Below are 18,462 nucleotides of genomic sequence, written 5' to 3' on the forward strand. Positions count from 1 at the left end.
GTCGCTCAACCCCACCTACCCACCTTCTCCCCATATCCCCAACCCCACCAACCCACCTTCTCCCCATGTCGCTCAACCGCGCCAACCCACCTTCTCCCCCTATCCCTCAACCCCACCTACCCACCTTCTCCCCATGTCGCTCAACCCCACCTACCCACCTTCTCCCCATAACCCCCAACCCCATCTACCCACCTTCTCCCCATGTCGCTCAAACCCACCTACCCACCTTCTCCCCATATCCCCAACCCCACCAACCCACCTTCTCCCCATATCCCTCAACACCACCTACCCACCTTCTCCCCATATCCCTCAAGCCCACCTACCCACCTTCTTCCCATTTCCCTAACCCCACCTACCCACCTTCTCCCCATATCCCCCAACGCCACCTACCCACATTCTCCCCACGTCGCTCAACCCCAACTACCCACATTCTCCGCATATCCCCAAACCCACCAACGCACCTTCTCCCCATACCCCCAACCCCACCAACTCACCTTCTCCCCATATCCCCCAACCCCCACCTACCCACCTTCTCCCCATATCCCCAACCCCACCTACCCACCTTCTCCGCATCCCCCCATCCCCACCTACCCACCTTCTCCCCATATCCCTCAACCCCACCTACCCACCTTCTCCCCATATCCCCAACCCCACCTACCCACCTTCTCCCCATATCCCCCAACCCCACCTACCCACCTTCTCCCCATATCCCCAACCCCACCTACCCACCTTCTCCCATATCCCCCAACCCCACCTACCCACCTTCTCCCCATATCCCCCAACCCCACCGACCCACCTTCTCCCCATTTCCCCCAACCCCACCTACCCACCTTCTCCCCATATTCCCCAACCCCACCTACCCACCTTCTCCCCATATCCCTCAACCCCCACCTACCCACCTTCTCCCCATATCCCTCAACCTCACCAACCCACCTTCTCCCCATATCCCTCAACCCCACCTACCCACCTTCTCCCCCATATCCCTCAACCTCACCAACCCACCTTCTCCCCATATTCCCCAACCCCACCTACCCACCTTTCCCCATATCCTCAACCCCACCTACCAACCTTCTCCCCATATCCCCCAACCCCAACCTACCTACCTTCTCCCCATATCCCCCAACCCACCTACCACCTTCTCCCCATATCCCCAACCCCACCTTCTCCCCATATCCCCAACCCCATCTACCCACCTTCTCCCCATATTCTCAAACCCACCTACCCACCTTCTCCCCATATCCCTCAATCCCACCTACGCACCTTCTCCCCATATCCCTCAACCCCACCAACCCACCTTCTCCCCATATCCCTAATCCCACCTAACCACCTTCTCCCCATATTCCCCAATCCCACCTACCCACCTTCTCCCCATATCCCCCAACCCCACCTACCCACCTTCTCCCCATATCCCTCAACCCCACCTACCCACCTTCTCTCCATGTCCCCCAACGCCACCTACCCACCTTCTCCCCATATCCCCCAACCCCACCTACCCACCTTCTCCCCATATTCCCCAACCCCACCTACCCACCTTCTACTCATATCCCTCAACCCCACCTACCCACCTTCTCCCCATATCGTGCAACCCCACCTACCCACCTTCTCCCCATTTCCCCAACCCCACCTACCCTCCTTCTCCCCATATTCCCCAACCACACCTACCCACCTTCTCCCCATATCCCCCAACCCCATCTACCCACCTTCTCCCCATGTCGCTCAACCCCACCTACCCACCTTCTCCCCATATCCCTCAACCCCACCTACCCACCTTCTTCCTATTTCCCTAACCCCACCTACCCACCTTCTCCCCATATCCCCCAACGCCACCTACCCACATTCTCCCCACGTCGCTCAACCCCAACTACCCACATTCTCCGCATATCCCCAACCCCACCAACGCACCTTCTCCCCATACCCCCAACCCCACCAACTCACCTTCTCCCCATATCCCCCAACCCCACCTACCCACCTTCTCCCCATATCCCCAACCCCACCTACCCACCTTCTCCGCATCCCCCCATCCCCACCTACCCACCTTCTCCCCATATCCCTCAACCCCACCTACCCACCTTCTCCCCATATCCCCAACCCCACCTACCCACCTTCTCCCCATATCCCCCAACCCCACCTACCCACCTTCTCCCCATATCCCCAACCCCACCTACCCACCTTCTCCCCATATCCCCCAACCCCACCTACCCACCTTCTCCCCATATCCCCCAACCCCAGCGACCCACCTTCTCCCCATATCCCCCAACCCCACCTACCCACCTTCTCCCCATATTCCCCAACCCCACCTACCCACCTTCTCCCCATATCCCTCAACCCCACCTACCCACCTTCTCCCCATATCCCTCAACCTCACCAACCCACCTTCTCCCCATATCCCTCAACCCCACCTACCCACCTTCTCCCCATATCCCCAACCCCACCTACCCACCTTCTCCCCATATCCCCAACCCCACCTACCCACCTTCTCCCCATATCCCCCAACCCCACCTACCCACCTTCTCCCCATATCCCCCAACCCCACCGACCCACCTTCTCCCCATATCCCCCAACCCCACCTACCCACCTTCTCCCCATATTCCCCAACCCCACCTACCCACCTTCTCCCCATATTCCCCAACCCCACCTACCCACCTTCTCCCCATATCCCTCAACCCCACCTACCCACCTTCTCCCCATATCGTGCAACCCCACCTACCCACCTTCTCCCCATTTCCCCAACCCCACCTACCCTCCTTCTCCCCATATTCCCCAACCACACCTCCCCACCCTCTCCCCATATCCCTCAACCCCACCTACCCACCTTCTCCCCATATCCCTCAAACCCACCTACCCACCTTCTCTCCATATCCCTCAACCCCACCTACCCACCTTCTCCCCATATCCCCAACCCCACCTACACACCTTCTCCCCATATCCCCCAACCCCACCTACCCACCTTCTCCCCATATCCCCCAACCCCACCTACCCACCTTCTCCCCATATCCCACAACCCCACCTACCCACCGTCTCCCCATATCCCTCAACCCCACCTACCCACCTTCTCCCCATATCCCTCAACCCCACCTACCCACCTTCTCCCCATATCCCCAACCCCACCTACCCACCTTCTCCCCATATTCCCCAACCCCACCTACCCACCTTCTCCCCATATCCCCAACCACACCTACCCACCTTCTCCCCATATCCCTCAACCCCACCTACCCACCTTCTCCCCATATCCCTCAACACCACCTACCCACATTCTCCCCATATCCCCAACCCCACCTTCCCACCTTCTCCCCATTTCCCCAACCCCACCTACCCACCTTCTCCCCATGTCCCTCAACCCCGCCTACCCACCTTCTCCCCATATCCCTAACCCCACCTACCCACCTTCTCCCCATATCCCCCAACCCCACCTACCCAACTTCTCCCCATATCCCCCAACCCCACCTACCCACCTTCTCCCCATATCCCCAACCCCACCTACCCACCTTCTCCCCATATCCCCAACCCCACCTACCCACCTTCTCCCCATATCCCCCAACCCCACCTACCCACCTTCTCCCCATATCCCCCAACCCCACCTAGCAACCTTCTCCCCATATCCCCAACCCCACCTACCCACCTTCTCCCCATTTTCCCCAACCCCACCCACCCACCTTCTCCCCATATCCCTCAACCCCACCTACCCACCTTTTCCCCATATCCCTCAACCTCACCAACCCACCTTCTCCCCATATTCCCCAAGCCCACCTACCCACCTTTTCCCCATATCCTCAACCCCACCTACCCACCTTCTCCCCATATCCCTCAACCCCACCTACCCACCTTCTCCCCATATCCCCAACCCAGCCTACCCACCTTCTCCCCATATTCCCCAACCCCACCTACCCACCTTCTCCCCATATCCCCAACCCCACCTACCCACCTTCTCCCCATATCCCCCAACCCCACCTACCCACCTTCTCCCCATATCCCCAACCCCACCTACCCACCTTCTCCCCATATCCCCCAACCCCACCTACCCACCTTCTCCCCATATCCCCCAACCCCACCGACCCACCTTCTCCCCATATCCCCCAACCCCACCTACCCACCTTCTCCCCATATTCCCCAACCCCACCTACCCACCTTCTCCCCATATCCCTCAACCCCACCTACCCACCTTCTCCCCATATCCCTCAACCTCACCAACCCACCTTCTCCCCATATCCCTCAACCCCACCTACCCACCTTCTCCCCATATCCCTCAACCTCACCAACCCACCTTCTCCCCATATTCCCCAACCCCACCTACCCACCTTTTCCCCATATCCTCAACCCCACCTACCCACCTTCTCCCCATATCCCCAACCCAACCTACCCACCTTCTCCCCATATCCCCAACCCCACCTTCTCCCCATATCCCCAACCCCATCTACCCACCTTCTCCCCATATTCTCAAACCCACCTACCCACCTTCTCCCCATATCCCTCAATCCCACCTACCCACCTTCTCCCCATATCCCTCAACCCCACCAACCCACCTTCTCCCCATATCCCTAATCCCACCTAACCACCTTCTCCCCATATTCCCCAATCCCACCTAACCACCTTCTCCCCATATCCCCCAACCCCACCTACCCACCTTCTCCCCATGTCCCTCAACCCCACCTACCCACCTTCTCTCCATGTCCCCCAACGCCACCTACCCACCTTCTCCCCATATCCCCCAACCCCACCTACCCACCTTCTCCCCATATCCCTCAACCCCACCTACCCACCTTCTCCCCATATCGTGCAACCCCACCTACCCACCTTCTCCCCATTTCCCCAACCCCACCTACCCTCCTTCTCCCCATATTCCCCAACCACACCTACCCACCCTCTCCCCATATCCCTCAACCCACCTACCCACCTTCTCCCCATATCCCTCAAACCCACCTACCCACCTTCTCTCCATATCCCTCAACCCCACCTACCCACCTTCTCCCCATATCCCCAACCCCACCTACACACCTTCTCCCCATATCCCCCAAACCCACCTACCCACCTTCTCCCCATATCCCCCAACCCCACCTACCCACCTTCTCCCCATATCCCACAACCCCACCGACCCACCGTCTCCCCATATCCCTCAACCCCACCTACCCACCTTCTCCCCATATCCCTCAACCCCACCTACCCACCTTCTCCCCATATTCCCCAACCCCACCAACCCACCTTCTCCCCATATCCCCAACCCCACCTACCCACCTTCTCCCCATATCCCCAACCCCACCTACCCTCCTTCTCCCCATATTCCCCAACCCCACCTACCCACCTTCTCCCCATATCCCCAACCACACCTACCCACCTTCTCCCCGTAACCCTCAACCCCACCTACCCACCATCTCCCCATATCCCTCAATCCCACCTACCCACCTTCTCCCCATATCCCCAACCCCACCTACCCACCTTCTCCCCATATCCCTCAACACCACCTACCCACATTCTCTCCATATCCCTCAACCCCACCTACCCACCTTCTCCCCATATCCCCAACCCCACCTACCCACCTTCTCCCCATTTCCCAACCCCACCTACCCACCTTCTCTCCATATCCCTCAACCCCACCTACCCACCTTCTCCCCATATCCCCAACCCCACCTACCCACCTTCTCCCCATATCTCTCAACCCCACCTACCCACCTTCTCCCCATATCCCCTACCCCAACTACCCACCTTCTCCCCATATCCCCCAACCCCACCTACCCACCTTCTCCCCATATCCCCAACCCCAACTACCCACCTTCTCCCCATATTCTCAAACCCACCTACCCACCTTCTCCCCATATCCCTCAATCCCACCTACCCACCTTCTCCCCATATCCCTCAACCCCACCAACCCACCTTCTCCCCATATCCCTAATCCCACCTAACCACCTTCTCCCCATATTCCCCAATCCCACCTACCCACCTTCTCCCCATATCCCCCAACCCCACCTACCCACCTTCTCCCCATATCCCTCAACCCCACCTACCCACCTTCTCTCCATGTCCCCCAACGCCACCTACCCACCTTCTCCCCATATCCCCCCAACCCCACCTACCCACCTTCTCCCCATATCCCCCAACCCCACCTACCCACCTTCTCCCCATATTCCCCAACCCCACCTACCCACCTTCTCCCCATATCCCTCAACCCCACCTACCCACCTTCTCCCCATATCGTGCAACCCCACCTACCCACCTTCTCCCCATTTCCCCAACCCCACCTACCCTCCTTCTCCCCATATTCCCCAACCACACCTACCCACCTTCTCCCCATATCCCCCAACCCCACCTACCCACCTTCTCCCCATGTCGCTCAACCCCACCTACCCACCTTCTCCCCATATCCCTCAACCCCACCTACCCACCTTCTCCCCATATCCCTCAATCCCACCTACCCACCTTCTCCCCATATCCCTCAACCCCACCAACCCACCTTCTCCCCATATCCCTAATCCCACCTAACCACCTTCTCCCCATATTCCCCAATCCCACCTACCCACCTTCTCCCCATATCCCCCAACCCCACCTACCCACCTTCTCCCCATATCCCTCAACCCCACCTACCCACCTTCTCTCCATGTCCCCCAACGCCACCTACCCACCTTCTCCCCATATCCCCCAACCCCACCTACCCACCTTCTCCCCATATTCCCCAACCCCACCTACCCACCTTCTCCCCATATCCCTCAACCCCACCTACCCACCTTCTCCCCATATCGTGCAACCCCACCTACCCACCTTCTCCCCATTTCCCCCAACCCCACCTACCCTCCTTCTCCCCATATTCCCCAACCACACCTACCCACCTTCTCCCCATATCCCCCAACCCCATCTACCCACCTTCTCCCCATGTCGCTCAACCCCACCTACCCACCTTCTCCCCATATCCCTCAACCCCACCTACCCACCTTCTTCCTATTTCCCTAACCCCACCTACCCACCTTCTCCCCATATCCCCCAACGCCACCTACCCACATTCTCCCCACGTCGCTCAACCCCAACTACCCACATTCTCCGCATATCCCCAACCCCACCAACGCACCTTCTCCCCATACCCCCAACCCCACCAACTCACCTTCTCCCCATATCCCCCAACCCCACCTACCCACCTTCTCCCCATATCCCCAACCCCACCTACCCACCTTCTCCGCATCCCCCCATCCCCCCACCTACCCACCTTCTCCCCATATCCCTCAACCCCACCTACCCACCTTCTCCCCATATCCCCAACCCCACCTACCCACCTTCTCCCCATATCCCCCAACCCCACCTACCCACCTTCTCCCCATATCCCCAACCCCACCTACCCACCTTCTCCCCATATCCCCCAACCCCACCTACCCACCTTCTCCCCATATCCCCCAACCCCAGCGACCCACCTTCTCCCCATATCCCCCAACCCCACCTACCCACCTTCTCCCCATATTCCCCAACCCCACCTACCCACCTTCTCCCCATATCCCTCAACCCCACCTACCCACCTTCTCCCCATATCCCTCAACCTCACCAACCCACCTTCTCCCCATATCCCTCAACCCCACCTACCCACCTTCTCCCCATATCCCCCAACCCCACCTACCCACCTTCTCCCCATATCCCCAACCCCACCTACCCACCTTCTCCCCATATCCCCCAACCCCACCTACCCACCTTCTCCCCATATCCCCAACCCCACCGACCCACCATCTCCCCATATCCCCCAACCCCACCTACCCACCTTCTCCCCATATTCCCCAACCCCACCTACCCACCTTCTCCCCATATTCCCCAACCCCACCTACCCACCTTCTCCCCATATCCCTCAACCCCACCTACCCACCTTCTCCCCATATCGTGCAACCCCACGTACCCACCTTCTCCCCATTTCCCCAACCCCACCTACCCTCCTTCTCCCCATATTCCCCAACCACACCTACCCACCCTCTCCCCATATCCCTCAACCCCACCTACCCACCTTCTCCCCATATCCCTCAAACCCACCTACCCACCTTCTCTCCATATCCCCAACCCCACCTACACACCTTCTCCCCATATCCCCCAACCCCACCTACCCACCTTCTCCCCATATCCCCAACCCCACCTACCCACCTTCTCCCCATATTCCCCAACCCCACCACCCACCTTCTCCCCATATCCCCAACCACACCTACCCACCTTCTCCCCATATCCCTCAACCCCACCTACCCACCTTCTCCCCATATCCCTCAACACCACCTACCCACATTCTCCCCATATCCCCAACCCCACCTACCCACCTTCTCCCCATTTCCCCAACCCCACCTACCCACCTTCTCCCCATGTCCCTCAACCCCGCCTACCCACCTTCTCCCCATACCCTAACCCCACCTACCCACCTTCTCCCCATATCCCCCAACCCCACCTACCCAACTTCTCCCCATATCCCCCAACCCCACCTACCCACCTTCTCCCCATATCCCCAACCCCACCTACCCACCTTTTCCCCATATCCCCAACCCCACCTACCCACCTTCTCCCCATATCCCCCAATCCCACCTACCCACCTTCTCCCCATATCCCCCAACCCCACCTAGCAACCTTCTCCCCATATCCCCAACCCCACCTACCCACCTTCTCCCCATTTTCCCCAACCCCACCTACCCACCTTCTCCCCATATCCCTCAACCCCACCTACCCACCTTTTCCCCATATCCCTCAACCTCACCAACCCACCTTCTCCCCATATTCCCCAAGCCCACCTACCCACCTTTTCCCCATATCCTCAACCCCACCTACCCACCTTCTCCCCATATCCCTCAACCCCACCTACCCACCTTCTCCCCATATCCCCAACCCAGCCTACCCACCTTCTCCCCATATTCCCCAACCCCACCTACCCACCTTCTCCCCATATCCCCAACCCCACCTACCCACCTTCTCCCCATATCCCCCAACCCCACCTACCCACCTTCTCCCCATATCCCCAACCCCACCTACGCACCTTCTCCCCATATCCCCCAACCCCACCTACCCACCTTCTCCCCATATCCCCCAACCCCACCGATCCACCTTCTCCCCATATCCCCCAACCCCACCTACCCACCTTCTCCCCATATTCCCCAACCCCACCTACCCACCTTCTCCCCATATCCCTCAACCCCACCTACCCACCTTCTCCCCATATCCCTCAACCTCACCAACCCACCTTCTCCCCATATCCCTCAACCCCACCTACCCACCTTCTCCCCATATCCCTCAACCTCACCAACCCACCTTCTCCCCATATTCCCCAACCCCACCTACCCACCTTTTCCCCATATCCTCAACCCCACCTACCCACCTTCTCCCCATATCCCCAACCCAACCTACCCACCTTCTCCCCATATCCCCCAACACCACCTACCCACCTTCTCCCCATATCCCCAACCCCACCTTCTCCCCATATCCCCAACCCCATCTACCCACCTTCTCCCCATATTCTCAAACCCACCTACCCACCTTCTCCCCATATCCCTCAATCCCACCTACCCACCTTCTCCCCATATCCCTCAACCCCACCAACCCACCTTCTCCCCATATCCCTAATCCCACCTAACCACCTTCTCCCCATATTCCCCAATCCCACCTAACCACCTTCTCCCCATATCCCCCAACCCCACCTACCCACCTTCTCCCCATATCCCTCAACCCCACCTACCCACCTTCTCTCCATGTCCCCCAACGCCACCTACCCACCTTCTCCCCATATCCCCCAACCCCACCTACCCACCTTCTCCCCATATTCCCCAACCCCACCTACCCACCTTCTCCCCATATCCCTCAACCCCACCTACCCACCTTCTCCCCATATCGTGCAACCCCACCTACCCACCTTCTCCCCATTTCCCCAACCCCACCTACCCTCCTTCTCCCCATATTCCCCAACCACACCTACCCACCCTCTCCCCATATCCCTCAACCCCACCTACCCACCTTCTCCCCATATCCCTCAAACCCACCTACCCACCTTCTCTCCATATCCCTCAACCCCACCTACCCACGTTCTCCCCATATCCCCAACCCCACCTAACCACCTTCTCCCCATATCCCCCAAACCCACCTACCCACCTTCTCCCCATATCCCCCAACCCCACCTACCCACCTTCTCCCCATATCCCACAACCCCACCGACCCACCGTCTCCCCATATCCCTCAACCCCACCTACCCACCTTCTCCCCATATCCCTCAACCCCACCTACCCACCTTCTCCCCATATTCCCCAACCCCACCAACCCACCTTCTCCCCATATCCCCAACCCCACCTACCCACCTTCTCCCCATATCCCCAACCCCACCTACCCTCCTTCTCCCCATATTCCCCAACCCCACCTACCCACCTTCTCCCCATATCCCCAACCACACCTACCCACCTTCTCCCCATAACCCTCAACCCCACCTACCCACCTTCTCCCCATATCCCTCAACACCACCTACCCACATTCTCTCCATATCCCTCAACCCCACCTACCCACCTTCTCCCCATATCCCCAACCCCACCTACCCACCTTCTCCCCATTTCCCCAACCCCACCTACCCACCTTCTCTCCATATCCCTCAACCCCACCTACCCACCTTCTCCCCATATCCCCAACCCCACCTACCCACCTTCTCCCCATATCTCTCAACCCCACCTACCCACCTTCTCCCCATATCCCCAACCCCAACTACCCACCTTCTCCCCATATCCCCCAACCCCACCTACCCACCTTCTCCCCATATCCCCAACCCCAACTACCCACCTTCTCCCCATATCTCTCAACCCCACCTACCCACCTTCTCCCCATATCCCCAACCCCAACTACCCACCTTCTCCCCATATCCCCTAACCCCACCTACCCACCTTCTCCCCATATCCCACAACCCCACCTACCCACCGTCTCCCCATATCTCTCAACCCCACCTACCCACCTTCTCCCCATATCCCTCAACCCCACCTACCCACCTTCTCCCCATATTCCCCAACCCCACCTCCCCACCTTCTCCCCATATCCCCCAACCCGACCAACCCACCTTCTCCCCATATCCCCAACCCCACCTACCCACCTTTTCCCCATATCCCCAACCCCACCTACCCACCTTCTCCCCATATCCCCAACCCCACCTACCCACCTTCTCCCCATATCCCTCAACCCCACCTACCCACCTTCTCCCCATATCCCTCAATCCCACCTACCCACCTTCTCCCCATATCCCCAACCCCACCTACCCACCTTCTCCCCATATCCCTCAACCCCACCTACCCACCTTCTCCCCATATCCCCAACCCCACCTACCCACCTTCTCCCCATATCCCTCAACCCCACCTACCCACCTTCTCCCCATATCCTCAACCCCACCTACCCACCTTCTCCCCATATCCCCCAACCCCACCAACCCACCTTCTCCCCATATCCCCAACCCCACCTACCCACCTTCTCCCCATATCCCCAACCCCACCTACCCACCTTCTCCCCATATTCCCCAACCCCACCTACCCGCCTTCTCCCCATATCCCTAACCCCACCTACCCACCTTCTCCCCATATCCCTCAACCCCACCAACCCACCTTCTCCCCATATCCCTCAACCCCACCTACCCACCTTCTCCCCATATCCCCAACCCCACCTACCCACCTTCTCCCCATATCCCCAACCCACCTACCCACCTTCTCCCCATATCCCTCAACCCCACCTACCCACCTTCTCCCCATATCCCTGAACCCCACCTACCCACCTTCTCCCCACATCCCTAACCCCACCTAACCACCTTCTCCCCATATTCCCCAATCCCACCTACCCACCTTCTCCCCATATCCTCAACCCCACCTACCCACCTTCTCCCCATATCCCCAACCCAACCTACCCACCTTCTCCCCATATCCCCCAACCCCACCTACCCACCTTCTCCCCATATCCCCAACCCCACCTTCTCCCCATATCCCCAACCCCATCTACCCACCTTCTCCCCATATTCTCAAACCCACCTTCCCACCTTCTCCCCATAACCCTCAATCCCACCTACCCACCTTCTCCCCATATCCCTCAACCCCACCAACCCACCTTCTCCCCATATCCCTAATCCCACCTAACCACCTTCTCCCCATATTCCCCAATCCCACCTACCCACCTTCTCCCCATATCCCCCAACCCCACCTACCCACCTTCTCCCCATATCCCTCAACCCCACCTACCCACCTTCTCTCCATGTCCCCCAACGCCACCTACCCACCTTCTCCCCATATCCCCCAACCCCACCTACCCACCTTCTCCCCATATTCCCCAACCCCACCGACCCACCTTCTCCCCATATCCCTCAACCCCACCTACCCACCTTCTCCCCATATCGTGCAACCCCACCTAACCACCTTCTCCCCATTTCCCCAACCCCACCTACCCTCCTTCTCCCCATATTCCCCAACCACACCTACCCACCCTCTCCCCATATCCCTCAACCCCACCTACCCACCTTCTCCCCATATCCCTCAAACCCACCTACCCACCTTCTCTCCATATCCCTCAACCCCACCTACCCACCTTCTCCCCATATCCCCAACCCCACCTACACACCTTCTCCCCATATCCCCCAACCCCACCTACCCACCTTCTCCCCATATCCCCCAACCCCACCTACCCACCTTCTCCCCATATCCCACAAACCCACCTACCCACCGTCTCCCCATATCCCTCAACCCCACCTACCCACCTTCTCCCCATATCCCTCAACCCCACCTACCCACCTTCTCCCCATATTCCCCAACCCCACCAACCCACCTTCTCCCCATATCCCCAACCCCACCTACCCACCTTCTCCCCATATCCCCAACCCCACCTACCCACCTTCTCCCCATATTCCCCAACCCCACCTACCCACCTTCTCCCCATATCCCTAACCCCACCTACCCACCTTCTCCCCATATCCCTCAAACCCACCAACCCACCTTCTCCCCATATCCCTCAACCCCACCTACCCACCTTCTCCCCATATCCCCAACCCCACCTACCCACCTTCTCCCCATATCCCCAACCACTCCTACCCACCTTCTCCCCATATCCCTCAACCCCACCTACCCACCATCTCCCCATATCCCTCAATCCCACCTACCCACCTTCTCCCCATATCCCCAACCCCACCTACCCACCTTCTCCCCATTTCCCCAACCCCACCTACCCACCTTCTCCCCATGTCCCTCAAACCCACCTACCCACCTTCTCCCCATATCCCTAACCCCACCTATCCACTTTCTCCCCATATCCCCCAACCCCACCTACCCACCTTCTCCCCATATCCCCCAACCCCACCTACCCACCTTCTCCCCATATCCCCAACCCCACCTACCCACCTTCTCCCCATATCCCCAACCCCACCTACCCACCTTCTCCCCATATCCCCCAACCCCACCCACCCACCTTCTCCCCATATCCCCAACCCCACCTACCCACCTTCTCCCCATATCCCCCAACCCCACCTACCCACCTTCTCCCCATATCCCCAACCCCACCTACCCACCTTCTCCCCATTTTCCCCAACGCCACCTACCCACCTTCTCCCCATATCCATCAACCCCACCTACCCACCTTTTCCCCATATCCCTCAACCTCACCAACCCACCTTCTCCCCATATTCCCCAAGCCCACCTACCCACCTTTTCCCCATATCCTCAACCCCACCTACCCACCTTCTCCCCATATCCCTCAACCCCACCTCCCCACCTTCTCCCCATATCCCCAACCCAGCCTACCCACCTTCTCCCCATATCCCCCAACCCCACCTACCCACCTTCTCCCCATATCCCACAAACCCACCTACCCACCGTCTCCCCATATCCCTGAACCCCACCTACCCACCTTCTCCCCATATCCCTCAACCCCACCTACCCACCTTCTCCCCATATCCCTCAACACCACCTACCCACCTTCTCCCCATATCCCTAACCCCACCTACCCACCTTCTCCCCATATTCCCCAACCCCACCAACCCACCTTCTCCCCATATCCCCAACCCCACCTACCCACCTTCTCCCCATATCCCCAACCCCACCTACCCTCCTTCTCCCCATATTCCCCAACCCCACCTACCCACCTTCTCCCCATATCCCCAACCACACCTACCCACCTTCTCCCCATAACCCTCAACCCCACCTACCCACCATCTCCCCATATCCCTCAATCCCACCTACCCACCTTCTCCCCATATCCCCAACCCCACCTACCCACCTTCTCCCCATATCCCTCAACACCACCTACCCACATTCTCTCCATATCCCTCAACCCCACCTACCCACCTTCTCCCCATATCCCCAACCCCACCTACCCACCTTCTCCCCATTTCCCCAACCCCACCTACCCACCTTCTCTCCATATCCCTCAACCCCACCTACCCACCTTCTCCCCATATCCCCAACCCCACCTACCCACCTTCTCCCCATATCTCTCAACCCCACCTACCCACCTTCTCCCCATATCCCCAACCCCAACTACCCACCTTCTCCCCATATCCCCCAACCCCACCTACCCACCTTCTCCCCATATCCCCAACCCCAACTACCCACCTTCTCCCCATATCTCTCAACCCCACCTACCCACCTTCTCCCCATATCCCCAACCCCAACTACCCACCTTCTCCCCATATCCCCTAACCCCACCTACCCACCTTCTCCCCATATCCCACAACCCCACCTACCCACCGTCTCCCCATATCTCTCAACCCCACCTACCCACCTTCTCCCCATATCCCTCAACCCCACCTACCCACCTTCTCCCCATATTCCCCAACCCCACCTCCCCACCTTCTCCCCATATCCCCCAACCCGACCAACCCACCTTCTCCCCATATCCCCAACCCCACCTACCCACCTTTTCCCCATATCCCCAACCCCACCTACCCACCTTCTCCCCATATCCCCAACCCCACCTACCCACCTTCTCCCCATATCCCCAACCCCACCTACCCACCTTCTCCCCATATCCCTCAACCCCACCTACCCACCTTCTCCCCATATCCCCAACCCCACCTACCCACCTTCTCCCCATATCCCTCAACCCCACCTACCCACCTTCTCCCCATATCCCTAACCCCACCTACCCACCTTCTCCCCATATCCCTCAACCCCACCAACCCACCTTCTCCCCATATCCCTCAACCCCACCTACCCACCTTCTCCCCATATCCCTCAACCCCACCAACCCACCTTCTCCCCATATCCCTAATCCCACCTAACCACCTTCTCCCCATATTCCCCAATCCCACCTACCCACCTTCTCCCCATATCCCCCAACCCCACCTACCCACCTTCTCCCCATATCCCTCAACCCCACCTACCCACCTTCTCTCCATGTCCCCCAACGCCACCTACCCACCTTCTCCCCATATCCCCCAACCCCACCTACCCACCTTCTCCCCATATTCCCCAACCCCACCGACCCACCTTCTCCCCATATCCCTCAACCCCACCTACCCACCTTCTCCCCATATCGTGCAACCCCACCTAACCACCTTCTCCCCATTTCCCCAACCCCACCTACCCTCCTTCTCCCCATATTCCCCAACCACACCTACCCACCCTCTCCCCATATCCCTCAACCCCACCTACCCACCTTCTCCCCATATCCCTCAAACCCACCTACCCACCTTCTCTCCATATCCCTCAACCCCACCTACCCACCTTCTCCCCATATCCCCAACCCCACCTACACACCTTCTCCCCATATCCCCCAACCCCACCTACCCACCTTCTCCCCATATCCCCCAACCCCACCTACCCACCTTCTCCCCATATCCCACAAACCCACCTACCCACCGTCTCCCCATATCCCTCAACCCCACCTACCCACCTTCTCCCCATATCCCTCAACCCCACCTACCCACCTTCTCCCCATATTCCCCAACCCCACCAACCCACCTTCTCCCCATATCCCCAACCCCACCTACCCACCTTCTCCCCATATCCCCAACCCCACCTACCCACCTTCTCCCCATATTCCCCAACCCCACCTACCCACCTTCTCCCCATATCCCTAACCCCACCTACCCACCTTCTCCCCATATCCCTCAAACCCACCAACCCACCTTCTCCCCATATCCCTCAACCCCACCTACCCACCTTCTCCCCATATCCCCAACCCCACCTACCCACCTTCTCCCCATATCCCCAACCACTCCTACCCACCTTCTCCCCATATCCCTCAACCCCACCTACCCACCATCTCCCCATATCCCTCAATCCCACCTACCCACCTCTCCCCATATCCCCAACCCCACCTACCCACCTTCTCCCCATTTCCCCAACCCCACCTACCCACCTTCTCCCCATTCCCTCAAACCCACCTACCCACCTTCTCCCCATATCCCTAACCCCACCTATCCACTTCTCCCCATATCCCCCAACCCCACCTACCCACCTTCTCCCCATATCCCCCAACCCCACCTACCCACCTTCTCCCCATATCCCCAACCCCACCTACCCACCTTCTCCCCATATCCCCAACCCCACCTACCCACCTTCTCCCCATATCCCCCAACCCCACCCACCCACCTTCTCCCCATATCCCCAACCCCACCTACCCACCTTCTCCCCATATCCCCCAACCCCACCTACCCACCTTCTCCCCATATCCCCAACCCCACCTACCCACCTTCTCCCCATTTTCCCCAACGCCACCTACCCACCTTCTCCCCATATCCATCAACCCCACCTACCCACCTTTTCCCCATATCCCTCAACCTCACCAACCCACCTTCTCCCCATATTCCCCAAGCCCACCTACCCACCTTTTCCCCATATCCTCAACCCCACCTACCCACCTTCTCCCCATATCCCTCAACCCCACCTCCCCACCTTCTCCCCATATCCCCAACCCAGCCTACCCACCTTCTCCCCATATCCCCCAACCCCACCTACCCACCTTCTCCCCATATCCCACAAACCCACCTACCCACCGTCTCCCCATATCCCTGAACCCCACCTACCCACCTTCTCCCCATATCCCTCAACCCCACCTACCCACCTTCTCCCCATATCCCTCAACACCACCTACCCACCTTCTCCCCATATCCCTAACCCCACCTACCCACCTTCTCCCCATATTCCCCAACCCCACCAACCCACCTTCTCCCCATATCCCCAACCCCACCTACCCACCTTCTCCCCATATCCCCAACCCCACCTACCCTCCTTCTCCCCATATTCCCCAACCCCACCTACCCACCTTCTCCCCATATCCCCAACCACACCTACCCACCTTCTCCCCATAACCCTCAACCCCACCTACCCACCATCTCCCCATATCCCTCAATCCCACCTACCCACCTTCTCCCCATATCCCCAACCCCACCTACCCACCTTCTCCCCATATCCCTCAACACCACCTACCCACATTCTCTCCATATCCCTCAACCCCACCTACCCACCTTCTCCCCATATCCCCAACCCCACCTACCCACCTTCTCCCCATTTCCCCAACCCCACCTACCCACCTTCTCTCCATATCCCTCAACCCCACCTACCCACCTTCTCCCCATATCCCCAACCCCACCTACCCACCTTCTCCCCATATCTCTCAACCCCACCTACCCACCTTCTCCCCATATCCCCAACCCCAACTACCCACCTTCTCCCCATATCCCCCAACCCCACCTACCCACCTTCTCCCCATATCCCCAACCCCAACTACCCACCTTCTCCCCATATCTCTCAACCCCACCTACCCACCTTCTCCCCATATCCCCAACCCCAACTACCCACCTTCTCCCCATATCCCCTAACCCCACCTACCCACCTTCTCCCCATATCCCACAACCCCACCTACCCACCGTCTCCCCATATCTCTCAACCCCACCTACCCACCTTCTCCCCATATCCCTCAACCCCACCTACCCACCTTCTCCCCATATTCCCCAACCCCACCTCCCCACCTTCTCCCCATATCCCCCAACCCGACCAACCCACCTTCTCCCCATATCCCCAACCCCACCTACCCACCTTTTCCCCATATCCCCAACCCCACCTACCCACCTTCTCCCATATCCCCAACCCCACCTACCCACCTTCTCCCCATATCCCTCAACCCCACCTACCCACCTTCTCCCCATATCCCTCAATCCCACCTACCCACCTTCTCCCCATATCCCCAACCCCACCTACCCACCTTCTCCCCATATCCCTCAACCCCACCTACCCACCTTCTCCCCATATCCCCAACCCCACCTACCCACCTTCTCCCCATATCCCTCAACCCCACCTACCCACCTTCTCCCCATATCCTCAACCCCCACCTACCCACCTTCTCCCCATATCCCCCAACCCCACCAACCCACCTTCTCCCCATATCCCCAACCCCACCTACCCACCTTCTCCCCATATCCCCAACCCCACCTACCCACCTTCTCCCCCATATTCCCCAACCCCACCTACCCGCCTTCTCCCCATATCCCTAACCCCACCTACCCACCTTCTCCCCATATCCCTCAACCCCACCAAC

The 18,462-nt window shown here is 59.0% G+C and overlaps 1 protein-coding gene across 1 annotated transcript in view; it reads left to right on the forward strand.

The window, feature by feature from the left end:
- The window catches only part of LOC147086620 (A-kinase anchor protein 13-like), a 108,726-nt gene that overhangs the window by 32,189 nt on the left and 58,075 nt on the right, over window positions 1–18,462 (forward strand). The window lies entirely within an intron of this gene.

The sequence above is a fragment of the Somniosus microcephalus genome, unplaced genomic scaffold (genome assembly GCF_052327205.1).
Source record: "Somniosus microcephalus isolate GS21.2 unplaced genomic scaffold, FLI_Smic_1.0 unresolved_chr7, whole genome shotgun sequence".
In the NCBI taxonomy this organism is placed as follows: Eukaryota; Metazoa; Chordata; class Chondrichthyes; order Squaliformes; family Somniosidae; genus Somniosus; species Somniosus microcephalus.